The sequence below is a fragment of the Onychomys torridus genome, chromosome 9 (genome assembly GCF_903995425.1).
Source record: "Onychomys torridus chromosome 9, mOncTor1.1, whole genome shotgun sequence".
Taxonomy (NCBI): domain Eukaryota; kingdom Metazoa; phylum Chordata; class Mammalia; order Rodentia; family Cricetidae; genus Onychomys; species Onychomys torridus.
Window position 1 is genome coordinate 59,733,134 of NC_050451.1, and position 24,213 is coordinate 59,757,346.

Genomic DNA, 24,213 nt, shown 5'->3' on the forward strand with positions numbered 1-24,213 from the left:
TTGACAGCACACCTGAAAGCCCTTGAACAGGAAGAAGCAAAGTCAATTGCTTTTCAAATATGGAACTACCCTTACATTCCTGAGGTAGACTGATTTGGCCATAGTCATTATCCTTTTTACAAATTTATGAATTTGAATTCCTAACATTTGGTTCATAGTTTTTATGTCTATATTCTTAAAGGAATTGATCTAGAACTTCGTTCTACACTTTGTCTGTTTTTGATATTTGCATAAAAATGGTTGATGATCAGTTCTTTCTCTTTTGTCATGTAGAATTATTAAATGAATTTTAAAATTTGCCAATGAAGTCATGTAGTACTGGAGTTTTCTATTTCAGAAGGTTTTTAAACTATAAATTAAATTTCTTTAATGGTTATAAGATTTTTTGAGTACCTTCCTCATTCTTTGGTGAATTTTGGTAAACAGTGGTTTTTCAGTAGCTCACTTATTTCCCTCAAGTTGTCAAACAGCACATAGGTCATTCACAGTATTTGCTTACTGTCCTTTTAATGCCTGTGGAGTCTGCAATGGAAACTTCTCTTCCATGTCTCATATTAGCAATGCGTGTCATCTCATTCTCTCTTTTTGTCTTACTAAAATATTAATTTTTTTCATTGATTTTCTTTGAGACTGTTTTGTTCTTCTTCTTAAAGTGGAAGCATATATTATTGATTTGATACACCTTTGCTGATGGAAACATTGTATGCTATGATTTTCTCCCCGTGAGATGCTTTAATTACAACCCATACATTTTGATAGATAATGTTTATATATATTTCAGTTCAGTTCAAACTATTTCATTATCTTTGAGACTTTGTTAACCCACGAGTTATTTGCATTACTAAATTTCTGAGTGATTGGCACTCTTTGTGTTTTTGTTTTCTTCATTTTTGTTTCATTTCATTATGGTTAGAGAATTAATTTTGCATGGTTTCAATTTTTTAGTTTGGTAAGACTTGTTCTATGATCCAAAATATGGTATTTCTGGGTGGACCTCCATGTGTCCTTGAAAAGAATGCATATTTTAATTTTTTGCATTGAATCTTCACTGACTTAATTAGATTTAGTTGATAGATGTCTGTTCAAGTCTTCTATTTCCTTGTTGCTATCTCTTTTTCTGTTCTATATGTTACTGACAAGAAAATGTTGAATTTTCCTGAAATTCTGAATTTATTTCTTTTTCCATTTGTTTGGTCACTGCTTTGTGTATTTTGAAACTCTGTTGTATGTATATCATGTCTTCTTGATCCTTGTATTTGATCCTTGCATTATTCCACATATTTTTCAGTAGCTCTTCAAATAATCCTTGCTTGAGGTCCACTTAATGGAAGACTAGCCACTCCAGGTTTCTTTTGGCTATTATCCATTATATCTTCTTCCTGCTTTACTTAGCGTTTTATTGTAATTACATTTGAAATTAGTTTATTTTAGATAGTACAAATTGGAGACATGCTTTCTACTCATTCTGACAATTTCCATCTTTAATTTATGAGTTTAGACCATTTACACTTAATATAATCACCTATATGTTCAGATCCCAGTGTATAATGTTACCTTTTTTCCTATTTCTATTTTCCCTGTCCTTAATTCTTTTTCTTACTCTCTTTTGGGTTACTTGAGCTATGCTTATTCACATCAGGTTATGTGTACTTTTAAATGTGTAGCTTTTTGTTAAGTAAATCAACAAAGACCAAGTGATTTGTATTTATGTTTGGTACTTGTGATATTTCATGCGCAGGGCATTTTCTTCTCTTTCAGAGGGCAGGACAATTTTCTTTTTTCCCTGATATATAGTTTAGCTCTAAGTTCTTCTGAATTGGAATTTTAGACTTATGTTTAACTATGTCTGTGGATAGACAGACCAAGAGAAAATGATGTTTCAGCTGGCCCTAAAATGAGTGTCTTCTTGAAAAAGCCTAGGAATTAGCTTGCCCTCTGTGTGTTAAGTTTCAACTCATTAAGGATTTTCGTAGTACTATATAAAAAGCCATCAGGGCAGCCAGGCTCATTAATAACTTGATTACAAATAGTAACATGATGAAATTTTAAAAGTGCGATTTGGACTAACAGAATGACTGGTGGAGAGGGGAAATAAAGAAAAGAGGGAGAAGATAATGCTGGCAGTGTGGATCTAAGCTGTACAGGAGCTACAGAATTTAGAAGTTCACAGGCAGAATCTCTTATCTGCAAACAGTGGGCAGATGCATGCAGATGTCTTAACTTGATTTCCTTAGACACTCCATTCTTTCTTGCTCAATTTGTTCTGGTTTTGAGATTATCAGGGATTTTTTCTTACAGGAATTGTCCTTTTGGTTATGAAAACACCAGTTAGAAGGTCCTACAAGGAGAAATGAAGATCTCTACTTTCTTCTCCTTCCTGAGTTCCATGAGTTCACAGTACAGTTTTTGTTTGTTTTTCCCTTTAGAACAACATTTCTCAGCCTGTGGGTTGCAACCCCTTTGTACATCAATGACCCTTCACAGGGATCACCTAAGGCCATTGAAGACACAGATACTTACATTACAATACATAACAGTAGCAAAATTATAGCTATGAAGTTGCAACAAGAATAACTTTGTGGTTGATGTCACCACAACATGAGTGAGAACCACTGCTTTAGAAAGATGTAAAGATAACCACAATGAAGTTAGGTTCCCAGCACTCAATTTGAGAGGCTCACAACCTCTTGTAACTCTAGGGACCTATGCCCTACTCCGCTTCTGTGGTCACTGCAGTGGCCTCTGTGGTACAAACACCCACAACAAACAACAAAATGAACATTCACAGTACAATGTCCTCCAGAAATTGGAAATCCAAGGGCAGAAAACGCAGACTTGACAAGAAAGTTAAGAAATAAAGCTAAGAAGTGGTATCCATTACTGATTGCTGCAGAAAGTTAAGAAACAAAGCTAAGGGCTTGCATACATTACTGTTTTGAGGCTGCGACCTGACAACAGAAAGGAAAGATGATTGACATTCACCGTCAGAGGGAACAGTCCAGTGTGGCAGGGAGATTACAGTGACAAGAGAGCAGGGGAGCTGGTCACGTGCTCCTGCTTGAGAAGAGAGAAACAAATGCTCGTGCTCATCTCGTTTTCTCCTTTGCGTGCAGTCTCTGACTCCAAGCAATGGAATGGTGCCTCCCATATTTAAGGTAACATGAAACAGGAGTTCTCCATGAGAGAGAGGCAAAGGACATATTAGGATGAAGATGAAATCAGACTCCAGGATGTGAGGCCAAGTATCCTAAGGGACCCTAAGAAAGAAACTGTTTTCAAGGATAAATGAGGCTGACAGGATTCTCTGTGGGTCCAAATATTCTGGAAGGACAAGGATACAGAGCTCAATGTTGAAATGTGATAAATACACAAAGGGAACAAATTAAATGGTAAACTGAATCCAAAGAAAAACTAAAATCAACATGAAACAGAGAACTTGGAAGGGGGGAGTAACCACAGTGTTCCCTTAAGTTCATTCATGCAATGTCTACACAGTGACAGTAATAATGAATACTCAGTGAATATGCTAGCAAAAATTACAATGTATTTCTATTGGGAGAATATGGGATTGGGTAGGAATATGTGTATACTGGGTAGGGTAGAGATGGGCAGTGCAAGCTCATGCCTCACCTTTGAAATTGTTAGTTAAGAGAGAGGCTAGAATCTAAAATTCAAGAAGTAGCTAAACATCCGTGTAATTTAGAGGAGCAGAGATAAATACTGAATGACTCTGCTATAAATATTGAGCATGTTTTGTTCTGGTGACTGAGGAAATGAAGAGGAGGAGGTTGCTGTTTGTTTTCTAAGGCATGCAAGAAGTAAGCAAGTGCATAGATGACAAAAAGAAAACCTGAAAATTAGATAAAAAAAAAAAGTAGGGGGAAACTATATTTTCTGTTGATGTCTATCTTCAGGCAGAAATTGGTACATGTTCAATAAGTAAATAAATAAAATGACATCATTTTTTTTTTAAAGTCTTGGAATGCCTAAACAACCTGCTACTTTCTAACAATATTCCAGGTTAGGGACAAAGCCTTCAACACATGCATGCTTCTGGAGCATTAAACATTCAAACTATAAAACAAAGCATAGGTGGGGTCAGATTTAGTGGTAAGATTACACATTTGCATGTGTTTCCTCTGGAAAAAAATGATACAATAATGTTGATATAGTCTATTTGAAGACTGACTCATCTCACTCCAATGTCTTTAGAGGCATATTTACCAATGTACCCAATTTTACAATGCTCATGCTGTACCTTGAAGAGGCTGAGCAACTAATGGGGGCTTAGAGCCAATGTGTCACATCATGGACCCAGGACTGTGACTTGATCACTGGTCCTTTTCTTTTCGATGCACTCACACTGTGATACCATCCTCAAAGAATGCCAGGATAACAATGTGAGAAGCTTGGGTGAGCTATTCCTGTGACTGAATCTAAAAATACCAAAATTCATGTGACCTACAAAGCACTGACGAGCCTGCCTCAGGCTGGCTTCCAAATGTCAGGGCCCAAGAAAAGGAGAAGTGGCACCAAGCAGTAGGGAGCCTGCTGACAGGGAGGACCTGGCCCACATCTGTCTGAACACCTGGTATGTCCCTGGATAGAGAGGTGGCGACACTCAACAGCCTACTGCTTTCACAGTTTTATCATTGCAGTCATTTAGGAAATGCAGTGAGAGGCTGATGGAGATGATCTAAAGAGGCTTAAATTACCAGTTCACTTCCACACTGATTCAGTGATCTCCCTTCCCTCCTCCACCCCTCCCTTCCACCTTAGTTCTTCCTCCCCTCCTCCCCTTCTCCCCTCCTTTCTCTTCTCCTTCCTTTCTCTTTGTCTTCCCTTCCTCTGTCCCTCTCTTTTCTTCCTCCTGCCCTTCTTCTCCATCTCTCTCCTCCTCTTCCCCTCTTTTGCCCCCTTCTCTGCCTCCTCTTTTTTCTCCCACTCGCTTTTTCTTTTCCTGCCACTGGAGTCCCCTTAGAATGAACCACTTCTGGAGCTATTCCAACATGTGAGGAAGGGCTGTTTCTCTAACTCTGAGCCTCAGCAACTTTGAGTAAATAGCACATGTTTATGGTAGCATGAAGACTCAAGAAAAGAGTGTCACAAGAGGCTGAGGTAGGATTTCAGGGCCAAGAGAGTGCTTCAGTTTTACTGGAAAGGCAAGGGTAAGACATGGGGAATACTCTGTTCTTCCCAGAGACACATAAGTGGCCCCCACTCTTAAACTTGGCGTAAGACAATCTCATTCTGCTGGGAGCTAACTGCCAAGGCATTGGAGAGGATCCCTTGCTAAGAGTATAACCAAAGAACCCTTCCAGAGGAGAAAGGATAACACCTTCCTTGAGTCAGGTAGGATGCATAGAGTTTCCTGAGGTCTTGCATTAGTTTCCTGCTGGGGAAGAAGTCTCCTTATTAAGACTGCACTGTGAATTAAAACTAAGAACACAGAAATCATCCCATCCCTGTGTGTATCTGTCAGGATTTAAACATTGTCTCCAAAGCTCACACTGAACTTAATCTTCCAATCCCTGTGTTGATGTTCTTTGCAGATGAAGCCTCTGAGAGGTGATTGGGATTAAACAAAATCATAAGGACAGGGCCCCTATGATGGGACTGGTAGCTTTGTAGAAAGGGAAAGAGTTGAGCTGACAGCTTTTCCATTGCCCCTCAGACCTCAGTAGGGCTTAAGAGAAAGCTATGAAAAAGAATCTGCACCTCCCTTTTTGCCACTGGATGGCAGTGCACCAACACCCCTGTGCCCCTAAAGAGAAGCTGCTCTGTCAGCATAATCTTGACTTGTCCCATTGGAGAGACAAGTGTGTGGACCAAAGACTTTAGCACTGGTACTTCTTTTTCTTGTCTTCCTAGGTTTCTTTGAGAGGATGGCTCACATCCTGCTTCTCAGTGCTTATCCCACAACTGAAAAGCTCCTTGGCTTCTTCAGCACCTCTTGCCATACTCCTTCTTTTCCTCAAAGACTATGTTCTTACCTCTTTTTTTTAAATCCTCTTATAGCAATGTGTTAACTGCTTAATTGTACTGCTCTTCAAACAGAGACCCATGCATCTCTTTGGAGAATCTCTGTTTCAACTTGGCTACCTACTCTTTTTATTATTATTAGTGTTCTGTCATTGTTGTTGAGTTGTAGAAAGAAGGTGGAGCTTTTGTTCTCATGTCTTCAGAACAACTGCCCTGAAGCAAGCAAGCAAACACAATCCATGCATCAATACTGTCCCGAGTCAAAACAGGTGTTCTTAGGTGACTTTGTATCCCTAGCACTTTGGTCCCTGTATGTAGTGAATGGTCAACCAAGACTTGTTGATTAAATCATCATGCAGAGGCAAGAATGACACATGTCCATGCATTTATCCATATGACCTGATAGTCTACACTCCTTACATTAAGCCTTAACATAATTCATGCAAATGTTCATGATGGCACACAACTGTCATCAAAGCAGTGTTGAAACAGAGGCAGTCCTCGGTTAGAAGTTCAAAGTTATCCTTAGCTACACACAAGTTTGAGGCTAGCCTGGACTGTATAAGACTATCTCGAAATACCAAAAACATAATTTTCAGTATAAAATCAATTGTACAACTTAGTAGATAATAAGGTATATTCTTTTAAAACTTATATATCTTTAAAGCTAGTATTTCTTCTCTTATCTATATTAATTCTGCCATTTGTATTTTTTTTTTATTAAATTGTCTTACTGACCTCTACCATTTCTGACTCTTGTCAAAACAGGTTTGAAAGCTTTAAGATTTCAGTGTGTCCTCTTCCACTAATCCCTGCCACTCAGTTCCTGTGCTCAGTCAGTTCCCTGGTCTGTTTGCTCTCTAATTCTTCTGCATCCCCCCATCCTTGTGCCCTCTGCCTGGCTCAGCTTCTGGATCCCATTGTGTCTTCCAGGCAATGTACCATCATTCAGCTGGACTCCCTGACTCCAACCTTGAAGTTTGCCAATCCATTCTCAGGTTTACTCTCTTCCCTACAACTTAGCAGCTCCCAAATCCAACTAGTTCTTCACACAGCAGTTGCATTGATTCTTGCAAAGTGGACATCCTAGCTTTGCTAAAACCCTTGGGCCTTCTGTCACTCACAAAACTAAAGTCTGACCTCCCTAACTCAGTGCCTGAAGCCCTTCCTAACACTTCCTGGAGGCTCCACCCTCCAGTCTCCACCCCTTTCTCTTTTTGCAGAGCTGGCCACCTGTGTGATGGGAGCATCTCTTTTGAGTCCATCCTAGCACTCACAGAGGCTGTCCCTTCCCTTCCCCTGCCCCCTTTACAGGCTCACATTTCACCCTTCTGGAGTCTTTTAAATCCTTTAGAAGTTTAGCATTTCCTTGCCCAAGTCACCCTGTCCCCATTCCACTGGAATATTCACTTTCTCTGATCTTCGACGGACAACATATCTACATGTGTATAAGCTCTTGTCTTATGTTCCTGTGTATACCTGGATGGAGCCTAGCAGAGGGTCCACATTCTAATACGCACCACATAGGCATCCACCAAATAAAGAAAGGGATTCCCCCTTGGCATGTATTGATCACTCATTAATACATTGTAGTTTAATCCACATGACAGTTCTTGTGTGGTTATGTTCCAGGTGACAGGCCCTGAGACATGGAGAGTCCAGAGCAGAGAATTCATGGAGTCACTAACGGATGTTATTTTTCAACTCTGAAGAAACTGCAAGTGTCCTTTTATGTAAAGATCATTGAGTCTGGTTGGTTCTGTCTGTTGCTCCTACTTCCCATTGACCTTGCAGCCTCTTGCTTTGGTCTTTTATGAAACAGTAATATCAGTTATTCCCTCCTTTGATGCTTTATTCCAAAGATTGTGTCTTAAAAGATATAGGTTCCTGAGTACAATTGGTCATCTAGATCATTACTATGTTTTCAGTGGTTCCATTGCTTTGGATTTAATTCTTTGAATCCTTTAAATTTTATTTTATGTAGAATGTGAAGCAAAGGTCTTTTGTCCCACTAAGTGTGGCAAGTTTCCCCAAAACCATTTATTGAAAAATCCAGTTCTTCCTATTGGATTATGGTACCTTAAAAATAATTTGCTGGATGCTTCTACACTTACAGACTATTTGGTGGCTTTCATGTATTGATATGCCAGCTTTCCAACATTATCACAATATTTCTTAGTTTCTTTCTTTCTTGGCAAGTTAGGTCCTACATGTTATAGACACTTTACTCCTAGTAATATTTCTTTTCTAACATTATTTTGCCTCATCATTAACCATTTTCCAACAATAGAATATCTTATTATTTTAAAGTATATGCTGGGATAATTATTTAAATTATAAATATGCCACATGTTTATTACATAAATTTAACAAATATATAAAATTAAAAGAATGAAACTCTGGAAATATTATTGTTTATTTATTTCCATCTGGTTTTCATTCTGTGAGAATCTGGGCTATATACCTAGGATCATATGATAAGATGTATTGCATCCTTTCCCTGTCATACCTGCTGTGGTGAGTGTGAAATATCCCCCACAGGCTCGTGTATCTGAACACTGCTCCCCACTCAGAGGTGCTAGTTGGTCCTATATGGAACCTCTAGGAGGTGGGTCCTTGCTAGAGGAAGTCTGTCACTGGGATTTGCTTTGAAGTTTGTAACCTGGCCTTTCTTCCTGTTCTCTCTCTGTGTGTGTCTGTCTCTCTGTGTCTTTCTCTCTCTCTCTGTGTGTTTCTCTTTGTCTCTGTGTCTCTCTGACTCTGTCTATTTCTCTGTTTCTGTCTGTCTGTCTGTCTGTCTCTGTCTCTATTATACACACACACACACACACACACACACACACACACACACACACACACACACTTTCTGCTCCTTGTGTGAAGATAAAATGTGATGTCTCTGCTTTTTGACTGCCAAGTTGCCCTCATACTTCTGCACCCATGATTTTCCCACTCTGTCTCTCTAGAACTGGGACCTTGCCTTTGGTTATGGCATTTTAACCCCCAACCTACTTTATAAGCATTTTTATATCTACTTATGTATAAAACTGGAAGCAGGGAACCCACAGAGAACCTACACCCCAAAGGTGATCCCCTGACCTCTACATGTGTGTTGTGGCATGCATACTCAGAGACATGTCATGCACACCCACACATTCAACGGCAATAATAAATAATTTAAAAAGCAAGTTTGAAATCATCTTGTATCATATTCCTTCATATTTAATGCTTTCAACTGTATTTAGTGATGCCCCTGTGGTGGATCTTTAAATATGGCAATAATATCATATTTTTGCTTCCCTTAAACATCATGGTAATGAAAATCTGTGTAAATATATTTTTGTTCACATTTGATCATTTCCTTAGGGTGTATTTTATAGATCTAGGTCAACAGGTATGCACAATTTTAAGGCTCCAAATTGCTTTTTAAAAAGATTATACCAATTTAAACTCCCACTAGCAGTGTCTGAAAATGTCTGTTTCTTGCCAAAACATGGGTATTATTGTCTCATTGAGATTTTCGTTGAGGTTATGTTAAATCTATAGATCAATTTAGAAAAAAAATTGCCTCCTTTGCAATATTGATTTGTTTCTTCCAGGAAGATGGTGTGTCCCCACTTAATTAAATCTTTGTTGTATATCTCTCAGTGAAGTTTTGTTGCTTTCTTTATATAAATCCTCCCCATTCGTTATTGGATTTATTTCCAAGTGACTCACTTCTTTTTTTCTTTTGGCTATTGCAAATGGCATTTTATAAATGTATGTCATGTACATTCCCTCAGTGCCCTACAAGCATTTGACCCTTGATGGAAAATAAAATTCTATGTTCAGTTGGCTTGGAAAAGGCTATAACCTTCACTTAGAAGCTCTCATGATAAATTCATGAAAAATTGAAAAATCCTATTTGTAAAGAAATTCTATGAACATTATTTACCACCACGTAGCACATGCAGAGCATATTTGATGACAGACTATTTCTTTTTATGCAAAACATAAAATCTTAATATAAAATCTATAATTATTCAATAAGCTGACATGCTAGGAAGTCTACTGTTACAGACTGACAAACGGCTCTGGTTCTCAGTCCTCCCTTTAACTACACCATTACATGCGATGTTGAAGTGTTATGCTGTTATTCCCAGGTTAGGTGCGTGATTTTGGCAAAGAAGATAGTGGAAAGCAGAAAGCGTATAGGGGATTTCAAAGTAGGCTTATTCACAGTTGCACTCCTCTACAGCTGTGGGAAAGATGTATTTGGTTACTGTGTTGGGAGAAGGGATTTAGGAGGCAGAGCTGAGTTAACACTATTGAGATCATTTAATCCTAAACTTAGTCAAGCCTTTTCTGTGTGTATGTGTGTTTACATGGGTGATCTTTCCTATATGTGCATGTGTGGTGGCTAGAGATCAACATGGGATATCTTCTTTTATCCTTCACTATCTTATATTTGATAGAAGGGACTTTCAGTGAGCCCTGGAATCTGTTTCTGTTTCTCACCAACCCTGGCTTTTTAGTGGATGTTGTGGATCCAAATGCAAGTCCTCATGACTGTGCAGCAGGAAGCGTCTTATCCACTGGCCCATTTCCTCAACATGATCAACTCTTTTCTTAAACATGAACCCATTCAAGACCAAGAAAATCACTCAGTTGGCTTTTAGACATATGAGCCAAATACATATTACTGGGGATCGAACCTAGGTCTTCCTGCATACTAGGCAAATACTCTACCACTGGGTTCACTGTGCATTGATCCCTTGATCAATGATGAATGGTTGTTTTAGGGCTCTAAGTTTGAGTGATTTGTTGCCTAGCATTACTGTGGCAGGAGATAAGTGATGTACCTATTTTGATTAAGGTATAAGCTAAGCAGTAAGTTTAAATGCCATAGCCTTTATTGTATTGAAGAAATCTTTCATTCCTACTTTTCTAAATGCTTTTTTATCACAAATATTATTCATTTTTATTTTATTTGGATTTTCTGAGAATGGATGTCACTTTGTAGCCAAGATTAGCCTGGAACTTCCTATATAGCCCAGGCTGGCCTCCAAGTCACAGCAATTCTTAGGCCTTAGTCTCCCATGTGATACAGTTACAGGTGTGAGCCACCACATCCAGCTCCACTGAGATTATTTTAAGCTTCTCTAATTGATGTGGTATTTTATATTAATAGACTTCCTTAGAATAACTTGTCTTGGCCTTCCTACGGTGAATTATTCTTAGTAACAGTTATCATTCCTTGATGTAGTCTGCAATTCCATATGCTAGTATTTTCCTTGGGAATTTAGACTCTTCATTTGTAGGGAAGATTAGCTTATAGTTTCCTGTTTTGATTCAGCCTTTTCAATTTGGGTGTAAGGCATCTGTCAACTTTGTACAGTGACTCAATTACCTTTTCGTCTTTGTCAATGCTGTCAGTCTGGTTTTATAACAGAAATTATCTACTCCTTGAAATACTATTGAATGCATTGGATCAGACAGTCTTTCTGGTAGTTTATTAATTATTTAATCATTTATTTATGTTTTTAACCTCTGATTACTGGTTCTAAGGTATCCTTATTTTGATTTTTTTTCTTTTGTACAACTCACGTGTCTCTTGTGATTATAGTCAATAATGTATATTTTATTTCATTCATTGTTAAAAACTACTTTTCAATCATTCTGGGGCAAAGTCTGATAGAATTGAACAGCAAGACAGTCACTTGACTCAATGTCAGACTTGAGTTTACATCTTAATGTGTCCTAATAATTCTGTATATAGCAGTTTGACTGACTATAGGTGTGACCAACATGTGATCTCACTTTGAGAAGCTAGGTAGTGGGGGTGCCTGACACTTTGTTGTACTTTTTACTGTTGGAGAAGACAGGCTAAGATAAGTGATGTGGACTCAGGAGTGTTGGAATATTGAATGCTTTTACATGATTTATGGAAATAATACATGAGAATACTTGAATCTTTTAAAAACTCAGGACCAGATCATCATATTTATTGCCTTAAGTTGTGATTAATATGGGATTTGAGGTCTAATGAGTGTATTGGTCTGTATTAATTGTCAACCTAACAGAATTTAGAATCATCTAGGATATAGGCTGCTGGGCATGCCTGTGAGGGATTATCTTGATTATGGTAATAGATATGAGAAAACCCATCTTTTTTTTTTTCTCCTTTTTTATTTATTATATTTGTGTTTTAATTTTACACATCAGCCATGGGTTCCCCTGTCCTCCCCCCTCCCACCCCTGCCCCCACCTTCCTCCCAGCCCCTCCCCTCCATTCCCATCTCCTCTAGGGCCAAGACTCCCCTGGGGATTCACTTAAACCTGGTGGATTCAGTACAGGCAGCTCCAGTCCCCTCTTTCCCGGCTGAGCAAAGTGTCCCTGTGTAAGCCCAAGGTTCCAAACAGCCAGCTCATGCACTAAGGACAGGTCCGGGTCCCACTGCCTAGGTGCCTCCCAAACAGTTCAAGCTATTCAATTGTCTCACTTATCCAGAGGGCCTGATCCAGTTGGGGGCTCCACAGCCTTTGGTTCATAATTCATGTGCTTCCATTCATTTGGCTATTTGTCCCTGTGCTTTTCCAATCTTGGTCTCAACAATTCACACTCTTACAGTCCCTCCTCTTTTTCGACAATTGGACTCCTGGAGCTCCACTTAGGGCCTGGCTGAGGATCTCTGCATCCACTTCCATCAGTTATTGGATGAGAGTTCCAGCATGACTGTTAGGGTGTTTGGCCATCTGATCACCAGACTAGGTCAGATCAGGCTTTCTCTCAACCATTGCCAATAGTCTACAGAGGATGTATCATTGTGGATTTCTGGGGACCTCTCCAGCCCTCTGCCTATTCCTGTTCTCATGTGGTCATCATTTATCATGGTCTGTTATTCCTTGTTCTCCCTTTCTGTTTTTGATCCAGCTGGGATCTCCTGTTCCCCTAAGCTTTCTTTCCCTCAAACCTTGCCCTTCATTACTCCCACTGTCATCCAGGTTGTTCATGCAGATCTCATCCATTTCTCTGTCATTGGGCGATCCCTGTGTCTTTCCTAGGGTCCCGTTTTCTAGGTAGCCAAACCCATCTTAATTGCAGGACCATTGCCTAGATAGGGGATCCTGGGCTGTATAAAATAGAGAGAGTGAGCTGAACATGGATTTTGCACCTATCCTTTTGTTACTTGATTGCAATGTAACCAGCTGCCTCAAGCTCTGGGGGTCTCGACTTCCTCATCATGAAGGATTGTGCCTTGAACTGTAAGATAAATAAAACCATTTTCTTTGAAGTTGCTTTTGTCACAGCATCAGGAAAAGAAACTAAGACAATGAACCATCTAAGACATGCCTTTTAAAAATCTGGCCCATTTCCTCAGTGGCTACGAGATAAACTGAAAAAGAACAAGCGCTTACTGCCCACCAAGCACAGCAGAGCTTTGAGTTTGTGGACTTTGGTGAACCTTGTTAACTGTTCAGTGCTTAGGTTTTGCCATCTAGTTCTATCAGCAACAATAGTAAATATTTATTCATAGCTTACCAGGTGCCACACACTGTGCTAAGCACTAAAATCATGTCCATTTTGCAGACCAAGAAAGGGAAGTACAAATGACAGCATGACCTCTCTGTGCTCATCAGCTGCTGGGATTCACATCCAAAGAGTTGGGTGCAAACTGTGTTGTTGGTCTGTCATGACATTGCCTCTAACTCCTTTTGATTTTACCCTTTCCGTGTGTTTACCACAGTGCCTGGCTCAGAGCTGGGCTTTTAATAAGTGCTAGATAGTTTAATTTTACATGAGAATAGATAAAGTGAGGAAAGCCAGAAGTTGAAGAGTATAAATTGATAAGGTATCATGAGATGAATCTGTGGCCTCCTAGTCAAGACTCATCCCAGCCATGCAAACAGAAATAAAAGAATGTCTTTCTCATATCACTGTTGGAAGGATTTTCCCCAGTCAGGTCTGACATATACTCAATACTAGTAAACACTTGTTAATTATATTGATGATGCTATAAACCAAATATCTGTCAACAGGTATGGTTTTTTTGAAGTCACTTTGCTTCTTGATACTCAGTGTCCTCATTTGTTAGACAGGGGCAACTTCATGGATCATATGATTATGGGATCTGTGACCCATAGTGGACATTAAAAATATGAGAATGCAAGGTAAAGGTCACTGATGAGCTAGGTATTTGTTTAGGGTAGCTGAGAACTCTTGCTACAACTTGTCATGAAAATAGCTGTTCATCCCAATCAACTCCCTTCACTCACCTCAAGCATCTGTATATTGATAACTTGAGCTGGAGATAAATCCAGAGTAGTATCCACAGAAACTTCCTACATATCACATTCAGTGCCTTCATGGCTACTCAGGGACAGGATTGATAAATCAGACAGACACATAAAACCCAAGATACTCAGATTTGACTTCTGAATAAATAATAGCTATTTAGTATAGAAATGTCCCATAAGCATTTAGAATAATTATTTGTCATTTAAACCCTGGTCTCTTGACACTGTAGCCGCTCTGTCAGATGCAAAGGGTGCAGAGAATGTACACTTGGTAAACCTTTCCCTGAAAGTCAAACACCTGAGTTCTAGAACCTCTGCTTTTGTTGCTCCTCCTTTGGAGCAAAGGACATACTACCTAAGTGATAGTATTTGTGTACTATAAATTACCAGAAAGAAGAATATCTCTTGATTCAATAAGGCAATTATTATATCTTGAGTAGAGAATGATTGATTATCTAGACTGTGGTTTAATGGAAACCTGTATCTACAACCTATTGTTGCTGTTGAGTTAGAAGTAAATATGTTCTAATAACCAACTGGTATTTATTTAATGTACAATAACTCGCCTGCTAAGCTTAAATGAAATGCGCAGTTAATTAAAACCATCTCTGTACCATGTCCTCTAGGGGAAAATGTTTTACACACAATCTGACTTGGGAGATTTTTTTTTTTAACCTTCTCTTTACAACTGAGCCCCTGTTGGGAGATTTTAATATGATCTGTTTGGGGGGTTGTCTTGAAAATAGATTTGCTGGGCAATTTTCATCATGCTTGGAGTCATAGAAATCCTATTTATTTATCTACTGTGGAGAAAGCTTCTGGGAGCTTACAAAGCAAAAAATCCTAAGGTAGTGACCTAATCTGGCCACTTGTGGCTGGGGTCATATGTCAGTTTGTCTACAGTTCTGGTGTTACTATGTAATGTTCTCCCACAAACTTACATGTTGAAGGTTTAGTTGAGCTGGTGGCAGTCACTATTTTGGGAGATTGTAGAAATTTTGTGAGGTGGATAGTATCCAGAGGAGATATGCCATTGGGGATGCACCTTTGAAGGTTTTACTGGGTCTCCAGTTTTCTTCTTTCTCTGCCTCCTAGTGGGCCAGGAAGGAAGCACCTCTCCTCACACATGCTTCTGCCTCCTTATTGTTTTACCCAAGCATATGGGTCCAAGTAATCATGGACCAAACTCTCTCAAACTGTACCAGGAAACCAGATCATTCTTCCTTCTCAGTTGCCTGTGATGGGTATTCTGTCACAAGGACATGGAAAATAACATATACTTGCCAGCTTGCAGCTCAGTCCAAATCTATTCCTTTTCTGGAGTCTGAATTTCTACTCTGTGAAATGAATGTAACCCTTCAGATCTTTCCCCAACAGGTCAAAAAGAGGCCAGGCAGCACACAGAGCATAAGTTAACCTTGACTTTGTAAATGCGTCTTCCTGTGTGCCAGTGTCCCCTGGTGTGTGAGTCCAGATTCGAGGCCATTACAAGAAGGCTCTGAGATGTTTGCCCATTTGTTTAATTGTGCATGTCTTTGTTACTCAAAAATTATTTGATTCCTGGGTGCCTGTTGGACCACAGACCACACATTTGGGAGACAAACTGCCACCCCTAGCCGTCTCTTACAGAGGAATAAAGTTAAATTTATGCAATTCAAGGAGGCATTCCACACCTCTGAATTTGTTCCCTTTCCTGCAAAGTGGGCATAGTGTCTTCCCTACAAATTACACAGTAACCGTGAAGTTCAAATAAGACAATGTATGCACACACACTTTCAAAAGTCAGAAAAATTAACATATAAATGTATATTTCCCCAATAGCAGCAGTTCATGAGCACTCACATGGGATTTGCAGATTTGTTGAATGCTGAGGATGGAGCGTGACAACCTGTGAGTGCCAGGGCAAGCTTGGTGGGCTGGAGAGACTTGAGCAGCTCAGCCTCCCAGAGGACTCCTGGGTTGAGAGCCAGCCAAACAATTAAAGCTTGATGTTCTTGTAGGATGTGGAGAATAGAAAATACTTTTGAAACCATGACCTCGTCTGATTCTTATAGCATCCTTATGAAGATGGAAGAGTAGGCATTCTCGCCCCCATTTTATGGTGGAAGAAAAGTGAGCCACAGAAAAGGGAAACATCAGATGCAAAAGTCATTTTGTGCTAAGGATGGGAGCAGAATTCTGAGTTTATGAAACCTATTCTGTGGTACAGGGCTTAGCCAATGATCTTGGACTGAATTTCAGGGTACTGTTCCCTTTCAGGATGCTCTTAGGAAGGATACAGGTAAGGGAGAAGGAGTACATACGGTGGTGGGTAGGGATGCTGATGAGGCCCGGCTGCCTGAAGGAGGTCCTGGGGATTGCTGACCTGATGCTGTGGTTGTGTCCATCCTGCTGCGAGTGGCCATGATAAAAAGTTAATATCCAATTTCAGTGGGAAGCCATAGCTAACTGTAATTACTTGGGTGTGTGGATAGTAACGGCTGATGCAATTATAATTCCAAGGTCATGGGGAAGTGCACTCAGCAAGAATTTGTACTAGAATTGGCCTTTTTCCTTTGTTACCTAGATTTTTATGGTGGTCCTTGGGATTAACTTTCTCCTCTTTTTACTTTTGTGGACATGTGGAGGTGGGGCTCGAGGCTTAGCGGGGAGCTCAGGGGCTCTCTGGTCTGTACTGGGGATCACTGAGGTTTGTATTCCATGTTCCACTCTTTCTAATTCTGTTCCCAAGCAATCTCAGGTCCTGGCTGCTTTATCCTGTCTCACCTTTTCAGATTTTTTTCCCATCTTCGGAATAAGGAGGAGAATGAAGGTGATTTCCAAATTTTCCATTGTGATCTGGAGGCCCACCTAGGAGATGGCAGATCCAGGCCCAGGAGCAGCTGGCAGGGCTGTCTGGCCAGGGGTAGCAGCTGTTTGTGTTCCTCACTCAGTGGCCATTAGCCATGTGTCAGTTTTAGAGTTGTAATGATGGTACATGAACATCATTAAGTGAACAGACAGTTCTTCAGTATCGCTGGCCACACCCACTTCAAGTGCCCGGTATCTGCAGGGAGACCAAACTATCCTATGGGACAGTGAGATGTCAAGTATTGCCATGACCACAGAAAGTTCTGTTGGCTTAACACTCAACATGATTCTGAGAAGAAGCTGGCTTGTTATGGGCAAGCCTGGGAATGGAATCCCAGACAAGTTTGGGATCCAGTCATGCTTGGCCTATAATCTTGAATCTGTCAAAATTATGTGACTTGGGGTCAGTCATTTATTGTTGTTGTTTTGAGACAGGGTTTCTCTGTGTAGTTTTGGTGATTGTCCTGGATCTTGCTCTGTAGACCAGGCTGGCCTCGAACTCATGGAGATCCTCCTGCCTCTGCCTCCCTCCCGAGTGCTGGGATTAAAGGCGTGTGCTATCACTGCTGCCCAGCTGGGCCAGTCCTTTAACTCTTCTGAACCTCTATACAATGGAAATGTGAGTATCCTACTACAGAGTATTAAATGCCTTGGGGTAGATATATTGAGTAGTAAAATAAGTAAGGAGAGGTTGGTCTTGTCATCCTTTGTGACAGTGCTACCTCAGCAAAGTGCCCTACTGGATAACCCTGGGGAGAGCTGAGTATGCACAGACCTTTCCTGTTGCCCAATCACCTGGACATTTTAGAAACAGTTGCTTAGTCTGCCTCCAATGCTGCACCCAAAGGAAGCTGCTGCTTGTCTATTTCTCCCTATTCTTTTTTCTTCTTCCCACTCCACCTCCATGTCCCACCTGTTAGCCTCCGAGGGTGGCCAAATTTAGCAAATAAAAACATGGGATTCAAGTTAAACTAGAATCTCACATAAGCAACAAATGGCTTTTATAGCACACGCATGTCTCATTCAGTATTTGAGACAGATGTATATTTAAAATAGTTAGACTGAAAAGGAGGGGTTGGTTATGAAGGTGTATAGTTTGAGTGGTTCTCTATTTTGATCGATGGATCGGTTATATAATCATTACTATGCATGCTTCTTCCCATAATGCATTTCATTAAATCATATGCACAGCCAATTATGTATAGGCATAAGATGGTAAAATGATTGTCCCTAAATGATTACTAGAGGACATAGTTTTGCCTTTTTGTGCATATACCCGAAACTAGTTCAGGCCAGATTGGCCCTTCTATTCTTCATACAGAAACTTCTGTAGCGTTTTTCTTGAACAGTGTTTAAAACAATTTTTTTCCTAATAGCTGGCTTAAAATGTTTGCTATAGAAATATCTAGTAGAGGAACAACAAAAGGTTAGGGGTCATGGAGAGGCCTTGTAGAGAGATGACCATCTTGGGCAGAACTTTGTTGTCATGGATCTTTGGTCTTTATACATATACATATAAATGTAATTAAAGAAACTTTTTATTCATTTTTTCAAATGATGCATCATGTGGGGCTTTAGGAAACTTGAAAGATTAGAGAGGTGCCAGTGCAGAGAAGAGGGGGTAGAGGTCAGAGTTGGTCTCCTTGCCCTCTCTTCAAAAATATTCTTCAGGAAAGTTGAAGCCATGTCCTTTTCTCCTCACACTGTTCAGAATTCAGTTCTCCCCCTCTTGGCTTGCCCAGTGTCTGCACCAGGGCTTGAGTAAAACATGGTATTGTCAATTTGGCTCTGCTTCTCTTTTTCCGCATCTTTTCATAGCCGACGCCATGATGGAGACTTAGGATAAAATGCAGAAGGTGTGTCCGGTACCAGCCTCCCTTCTCTCTCTCTCTCTGATCCCTCACCAGCTCCTTGGCAGGAGGCTGAGGATGTCACTGTGACTGCTTTGCTTCACTGCCCTCTTCCTCATCTTGGACTGTAAACATCAAACTGATCTTTTGACAGGTTGTGACACACTCCGGGGCTGGAGGAATTTGTAGCTGTCAGAGGAGACTGGCTGATGGGTCTGCTTCTCAGAACACTCCTGGGCTCTGGTGCATTTCTCTGTGCAGACACTCCATCCCCATAGACAGGTGTTACCCAGAAACCTCTGCCCACTTTTTCCTTCACTTGGAGCTGGACTTATCCTGGAGGGAGTAAAGGATACAAAGGTTTTGTGGTCAGTCACAAGTAGTAGTTCCATTTTAGGTTTTGCTAAATAGTGCTCATCCTCCCAGAGGCCTGAGAGTAGGAGCCAGCAGGACAGTAGTGTCAGGTCTATCTGTGTTTGGAGAGTAATGAGGAGAGAGATATTCTTCATGATCCATATCCTATTGCTGCTTAAGAAGCATCCCACAGTGCATTCCTCCCTACATCTGTTAGAAAATCTCAGAGGGAGGGAAGGAGGAAGGGAGGGAGGGAGGGAGGGAGGGAGGGAGGGCTTAGATCCCTTTTGTAAGTAAGAAAAAGAGGCAGGGTTTAGGTGGATTCTCAGTGGGTAATTGTAAGGCTAAATTCCCGGAGATTGCTTTCAATAAGGACCAATAACACCAAAAGCTATTGTGTTTTTCAGTTCCTTATTTCTATCAGATATTATCATAACTGTTTCATATGTCAATTCATTTGTTTTCCTTGCAAACAACCAGAGATGCAGGGGTTAGTGCTGTGCCCATCACTGGTGTTAGGGTTAGTGCTGTGTCCATCACAGATGTTAGGGTTAGTGCTGAGCCCATCACAGGTGTTAGGGTTAGTGTTGTGCCCATCACAGGTGTTAGGGTTAGTGCTTTGCCTATCACAGGTGTTAAAGTTAGTGCTTTGCCCATCACAGATACTAGGTTTAGTGCTGTGCCCATCACAGGTGTTAGGGTTTGTGCTGTGCCCATCACAGGTGTTAAAGTTAGTGCTTTGCCCACCACAGGTTTTAGGGTTATTGCTGTGCCCACAATAGTTTTTAGGGTTAGTGTTGTGCCCATCACAGATGTTAGGGTTAGTGTTGTGACCTTCACATGTGTTAGGGTTAGTGCTGTGCCCATCACAGATGTTAAGGTTAGTAATATGCCCATTACAGGTGTTAAGGTTAGTGATGTGCCCATCACAGAACTTAGAGTTGATGCTGTGCACATCACTGGTGTTGGGGTGAGTGCTGTGCCCATTACAGGTGTTAGAGTTAATGTTGTGCCCATCATCACATGTGTTAGGGTTAGTGCTGTCCAATCACAGGTGTTAGGCTTATTGCTGTGTCTATCATATTTGTTAGGGATAGTTCTGTTCCAATCCCATTGTTAGGATTAGTGGGTAGAGGATCTTCCAGCTCTGTATTCTCTGCAGAGTTGTGATGTGTTGGAAATAGACCAATGATGATAGGGCACTTAAAAAAAGCATAAAATTATTTTGCAAAGACAAGGTGTTTTATGGATGGCTTGATTCTTAACCAGATACTGGGATGACAGTCAAATCTGACTTTTTAATTGAAGGCAAGCTGGTAGGGAGGAGGCAGGGAACATAGGCCAAGCCGACTTTAAGAATACCTCTGTATTTACTGACCCTTTCCTAAGGATTTGTTTTCTACCCACTAAATATTCAAATCTTGGTGTATTAAGAATGTTTATGGCCTTTCCCCCAACCAAGCAGTTAGATGGTCTCCAAATCACTGGAGGGTGAAATCTTGGGACCATGGGCTCAGATAATCTGGGGTATTTGACCTGAACCTTTCTGAACTATACTTTAGTAATTCTATGCACACTGCTGTTCATGGGTTTCCTCACTCTGCACCCATGCATTCTTTATACACCATGGTTCCTCTTCTTGCAACAAAGCCTGTCCACCCACAAGCTCTCAAAGAGAGCTGGCAAAACTCCAGATTCGTAGCATGTATGCAGGAAGAAAGTCTGGAAGAAAGTCAGAGAGATCAGGCCAATTGAGGTGGGGCAGCCCACCTTAACTGTATAGGTGGTACTATCTCATGGGCTAGGGTCAAGAACTGAATAAGAAGGAGAAAGTGAGCTGGACTCCAGCATTCATCATTCTCTGCTTTGGTAGCAAATTCCTCCACTTTCCACTTCCATGACCTCCTACAATGACATACTTTCAGACTGTGAGCCAAAATAAACCCTTTCTCCCTGAAATTGCTTTTGTCAGCATACTCTGCCACGAGGGCAGGAAAAGTGACAAAGGCGTTGTCCATGGACTCCACCCCAAGTAATTCTTGCTGAGTTTTGGGTTTCTATGCCTTTGTTCATTTTACATCCCAGAGCCACTTCTAAAGTTTTACTATGAGTTTGTTGTTCTGGGACACAATCCTTACCCCCTACATGTACCTTGGGATTTAGCACACCTGCTTGTCAAATTCGTCCTTGTTATATGCCAATTACTATCACTTACACACTTTAAAAGGAAGAATAATGACAGGGTGTGAATAAAGCAGAATGACCTTAAAAGCAAGAAGCCTGGTTCAACCTGTGATCCAGGTGTCACTTTCATTACACACTTAGGCTAAAATCCAAGTAGTTAGAATGAAATTTGTGAGGTCATTGCTGTGGGTTATCTATTTGAAAAGATTGTTATTTTCTGTTCTTTTCCCTTTCATTCTTCAAAATCCAGGCTAAAGGCTTTCAAGAAAATACAAATCATAAAGAAATGAAGTCTTTTAATTCTTATAATGAAAACCTTGCAAAAAATTAGCATCCACAAATTGAACAGCCACTTGTGTCTGATGCTGTACTGGACATACAATTGCTCTCATCTAGTTTCATGATGGAAAGTGGATCAGCATTTTAGGATTATATAAGTGGGAAGCTTAAGAGGGAGAGGTCAATAATCTAGGTACAAAGAGTATTCTGGCTTTCACATCTGACCACTGATTCTTTCTAAATTCAAAATGGGAGATCACAGTGAACCAATGGGACCCACAGTACACAGTGCCTGGCACAAATCAGCAATAGAGCAAGTGGCATTGGAGAACCCAAGGATTCATGGAAGCACTCTTGTAGTTTGTACACACATGTAGCTCTAAGTATCTATTAAAATCAGCAAAGATGAAGGGAGATCTGATCATTTATGATTCAGCTACCAGGGATCTAAAGGGAAAGAACCAGATTCTAATGTAAGTCTTGGTTGCCTCTCATAAGGTCTTTATACGGACATGGGAAACACAATAAGGAAAATGTATAAAGTGTTATAATGGACACAAGATGAAGCCACAGGCATGCAAGGCAGATAAAATGTCCTATAATATGGACCATTTCTATATCTAAATGAAACTATGGATCAAGGTGGCCACATTGCAATACAGCACTGGGCAGTGTTTCTAGTATCATATTACAAGCTATGAGAATACCAAAGCTGCCTTTCTAAAATAATTTGTAACTAGTTAGTCAGAGAGACTAGATGTTTCACTCCACAAACCGAACTAACATACTGTGTGCTGGATGGAGTAGAGACTCAGCCCATTGGACCCATTCTGGGGTGATGGTGGTGTCCCTTTAAATACTACTCCATTGTGTGCCTGTGCATAGCTCCTTGGCTGGCACCGACACGCTCCTCTTGAGCACTTCTGAGACATCATGGTAGGAAGAAGCTCTCAGACACCACCTGGCACATTTACCATGGACTTAGGGTGGCTGATGAGCTCCATAGCTAATCCTTAATTAAGAAAGCAGCTAAAAACACCACCAGAGAACCCTGCCCAAAGCTGCAGTGCCTGCTTGCTAATGCTGAGTTGCTTGGGTTGATTGATACTTGTTTTGCAATTCCTTCCGTCAGCTTTCTCTGGTCCAGCCATCTGTTTTCTACCCAACAAGAGGCAAGTTGGCTCGGCTCCTCATCTGATTTGCAGTAGAAGTGACATGATGGTGGCTAGAGGCTTAAACCGGGGGCCTGGCAGCCATTTGCTGTTGGCATAGAATCCTCCCTGAGAGAATGCAACTACCTCTGCCTGGAGTGACTACTCTGGTTTTGTGCTCTATTGTGTGGGATTCAGAGAAGTATCAGTGGGGGGTAATTTAGAAGTTCAGATGATGGTTCCTAGACATTCTGTGAAGAAACTCATCTACTTTCACCTTTACATTTCATCTTCCAGAACATTCTAATTCCTGTTCATTGGAGAAAAGACAATATCTAATGTATTTAAGTCACTGCTCTTCTTTCTTTGGGCAATAGTCATGCAAAGAGCAGTATGCTGGGATAGAAATAAGAATGTAAGGTGTAAATAGTGCATTCAAAGAGCTTACAGTCTTGATTTTACACACACACACACACACACACACACACACACAAACACACTCATATGCTTATGTAAAAGATTCTGGTAAGATTATAATAAAGTTGAAGTTTAAGTTATGTTACCACCAGTAGTCCTAAGAAATGAAGGGATCAACAGATTTAAAATAATCAAAAAAGCCTTTAGAATGAAAACACCTCATAATTTAGACTTTAATGTGTGAATGCTAAATAAATGAAGCAAAAGGAAAGGATGTAGAGAAAACATTGTGTGTGTTTATATAGGCTAAGATTTCCATTTGAATAGCAATCTGAATGCAAAAGAAAGCCAGGTCAGAAGAAAATTCTAAATTGCTAAGTAGTTTTGTTTAATCTAAACATTAGTCATTCTACGGATATGGATGGGAGTCAGCAGCAAGGGGCTGACTTTGATTGAGTTCTAGTAGGAAAGTCTAGGATGGTCTTCTCCATGTTGTGTAGTCATTTGGAAGAGGTAGAGTGGAAAGAGTTTAGCTCTTGAGCCAGGAGCAGGGGAGGAGGTTAGCTAAGCAGAAAAAAAGGTCGTCAGTGGTGACCATCACCAGCATGCTAAACTGCAGCTTCACTCAATGGGATTTGTATACTGAGCAGGCAGAGAGGAACATCCAACTCATCAAATAGTTGGGATGGCCAGCAATAGCATTGTTCCAGTAGCTGGCAGGGAATGTAGGAAACAGTAAACAACTCTAGGGGCTCACAAAGCTTGAGGGCATCAAGGTCAAGCAAGCAAGCTGGAAATCTTGGCATGTCACTACCTTTGTAGAAGTAGCATGCTGGCGGGGTGGGGTGGGGTGGGGGGGAAGCACAAGT